Below are 3817 nucleotides of genomic sequence, written 5' to 3'. Positions count from 1 at the left end.
ATTAATATTTGTTGAATAAGTTAATATATGACTATTACCCAAATGTACATATACTTAATATCTATAGTCAAAATCCTAGGCAAAATAAAAATAAAATCAAGCCTTAAAAGAATTAGAACTAAGATTCAAAGTCATTTTTATGTTTACTCTTTTATTTATAGAAAATGTGAAAAATAGATGCTCAAAAATATGTCCAAATATAATTTTGAACCAAAAGCTTTCATTCAAGCCAACTCTTGGTAAGCTGCAGAGTCCTTAAACATTAAATTTAATAGTTAATAAGGAAAGATAAATATATTGTCAAAATTTCCAAGTCATATATGATACAAATAATGAATAAAAATCTTTCTAGAGAAATGTTTCTAAAGAACAAAAGATTCAAAAGTACAGATTCAAACAGAAACAAAACTGTTTCTACAGAATAGCAGAGAGATTCAAAGGTGCAATGAACATTTCAATTTTCATACAAGAGGTATGAAAGCCCTTTAAAGGTTAATCTTTACTACTGTATGTATGAAAAATATCATAATGTATCATTGACTGGTATTTGATTCAATAATACATGGACCACGAGTGGCATAGAAAAAAATATGTATATATATTCCAAAATAAGGGAAATTGAAATAAATTATGGTGCAACCATTGGTGAGATATTATGGCTCAATTTAAAATGCTAAGCCAGGTGCAGTAGCTCACACCTATAATCCTAACAACTCAGGAGGCTCAGGCAGGAGGATTGCTTGAGGCCAGGAGGCCAAGACTTCAAGACCGGCCTGGGCAACATAGCAAGACCCTGTCTCTTAAAAAAAAAAAAAAGAAAAAGAAAAAATTATTCAGGAGGCTGAGGCAGGAGGATCACTTCATCCCATGTGTTGAAGGCTGCAGTGAGCTATGATCATTCATATCATTGTACTCTAGCCTGGGTGATAGAGCAAGACCCTATGTCTAAAAAAGTAAATAAATAAATAAATGCTAAGACAAATACACATAACGTATTAGGTGAAAAAGTTGGACACAGAGGGATTTGATTATGTTGAGAGGTGGTATGACACCTTGGAAAGTACAGGCTCCAAAGGTCAGACAGAACTAGTTCTAAATCCTGTCAATATCAATATATTAATAGAAATAGATCAGTAAAGAATCGAACAAGGCATCTTACCCTCTCTGAGTCTGAATTTTTGGTCTTTGAAATGATTACAGTAATTCCTACCATCTTGGTCTATCATTGAGCATAATGATGATAATGGCTACATTTATATAGTGTTTCACAATTATCATTGTTTCGCAATTATCATAGTAATTAATCCTCTCAACATTATGAAGTAGGTACTATTATCCCCATTTCACAGTGAAGAAAGGCACACTGAGATTAAATAACTTCCCCAAGGTCATAAAGCCAGGAAATGGCAGAACCAGAATCAATGGCAGCTATTTTTTTATTAGTAAGAAAAACTTGCAAACTTCAAGGGAAACTAGAAAATTTCCTTCTATATGTACTTTCTAACACAAGGAGAGACAACACTACAATTTAATGTTTTTATGGTTTGTGCGTAAAAAATTTAAGATGGTTAATTATTTTATGCCAACTTAAGTGAGTTAAGGCTGCAGTCCCCAACCCTGGGGCCGCAGAACAGGACGAGTCCATGGCCTGTTAGGAACCGAGCCTCACATCAGGAGGTGAGGTGGCAGGCAAGGGAGCTATGCTTGGTCTGTATTTACAGCCACTCCCCACGCTCGCTCGCATCACTGCCTGAGCTCTTCTTCCCGTCAGATCAGTGGCGGCATTAGATTCTGCATTATGATGAGTTGTATAATCATTCCATTATATATTACAATGTTATAATAACAGAAATAAGGTTCACAATGAATGTAATGCACTTGAATCATTCTGAAACCATCTCCCCCCAATCCTGCCCCCAAGTCCATGGAAAAACTGTCTTCCATGAAACCAATCCCTGGTGCCAAAAATGTTGGGGACCACTGGGTTAAGGCATTCCTAGATAGGTAAAACATTATTTCTGGGTGTGTCAGTGAGGGTGTTTCTGGAATAAATTAGCATTTGAATCAGTAAAGAAGATCTGCCCTCACCAATGTGAGCAGGCATCATGCAGTCCTTTGAAGAACCACCTAAATTGAACAAAAAGGCTGAGGAAGGGTGAGTTCTCTCTCTCTTCTTGAGCTGAGACATCCACTTCCTCCTGATCTCAGAGATAAGAGCTACTAATTCTTGGGCCTTCAGACTCCAAGACTTACACCAGCAGCAGCAACCCACTTCCTAGGCCTTAAACCTTGGACTGTGAGTAACACCTTGGGATCCCCTGGTTCTCAGGCCTTCAAGCGCAGACTAAATTACACCACTGGCTTTCCTGTTCTCAAGCTTACAGATGGCATATGGTGGGACTTCTTGGCCTCCATTATCACCTGAACCAATTTCCACTATAAATCTGCTCTTATACACCCATCCATCCATTTATCTACCTATCTATCTATCTATCTATCTATATCCTATCAGTTCTGTTTCTCTGGAGAACCTTGACAATTATGCATCTTTATATTGTTAATAAAAAATAGAAGAACATCAACCATTTGCTGTGTAGGCTCAATCTCTTCCTCAGGAAATAGCTATTCCAATGTTTTCTAACATTTTCTCAAATTTACCAATGCAAAATTTTGAGAGAAGACACTTGAAATGTCATTAATAAGACAGAATTTACCAGAAAAAAAAAATCTACAAAGTTATAAATACTTCATTTAACAATGGTATAACAAGATAATAAGAATAATCCTTGAAAAACTATTCATCTATACCCTAAAGAATGATTGGTGTCCCCTATCAACACTACCAGCTTTCCTAACCACCCCTAATATCCAACAAAATATGACTTAATAACTAATTATATAAATGTTACTGAATTATTAAATATTTCCTTTTTTCTATATAATAAACTAAAAAGTTTCATATTTTCCTTTAATTTAGCACAATTTCCCAGTTTCACCAGCATGATCAAGTAGATCTACAATCTTCTCACTTCCTTAGTCATTTATGCTAATCTCCTTCAAATATTCTTACATCTTCACTTGCCTCATACATACACATACTCGTCTGTATACAAGCCATTAAATCCCTGCTTTATTATTTATACTTCTTCCTCTCTGTATAGTGACACAGTGCTGCACATTACAGGATATTCCAACACAGCAGTAGTTTAAATTATACGGATTGTTTTTTTTCTTTTATAAAAGAAGTCTGGAGACAGGTGAAGTAGAGATGATGGTTGCATAGTGTCTTCAGGGATCCAAGCTTCTAACTTTCTTTTCCATTATTTTAGGTACCTGGCTTCCATCTTCAAGATCACTTCATGGTACAAAATGATTGCAAAAGCCCCAGTTATTACACTTTCAAAAAGGTCAAAAAGAGGAAGAAAACTGAATGGCAAAAAGGGATCTATTCCCAGCTGAGTTGGTGCCTTCTAGAAGCACACAGCAAATCTGGGCCTTTTTCCATGAGACCTTGTATCCCTTTTCAGCCAGCAGTTGAAGTAGAGCCCATGTAGCCTGTAGGCATTCATTCTCGGTCCGGCATGCCAGGAGGGGGTAGTCTACATATTGTAGAAGAGTGCAGTTGAATTCCTCATGCAGGTATGAGTCCAGGTCTGCAGCCAATGCCTCTCCAAATATCATTGGGGAATTTTTGAAACCTTGTGGTAACCGTGTCCAGGTGAGCTGCCTTCTCCTCGCAGTGCCTGAGTCTTCCCACTCGAAGGCAAAGAAGGGTTGACTTATTGGTGCCACTCGTATGCAAAAGAAGGCATCTTTT

The sequence above is a fragment of the Propithecus coquereli genome, unplaced genomic scaffold (assembly GCF_000956105.1).
Source record: "Propithecus coquereli isolate 6110/MARCELLA unplaced genomic scaffold, Pcoq_1.0 Scaffold5, whole genome shotgun sequence".
In the NCBI taxonomy this organism is placed as follows: domain Eukaryota; kingdom Metazoa; phylum Chordata; class Mammalia; order Primates; family Indriidae; genus Propithecus; species Propithecus coquereli.
This window is presented reverse-complemented; position numbering follows the sequence as displayed.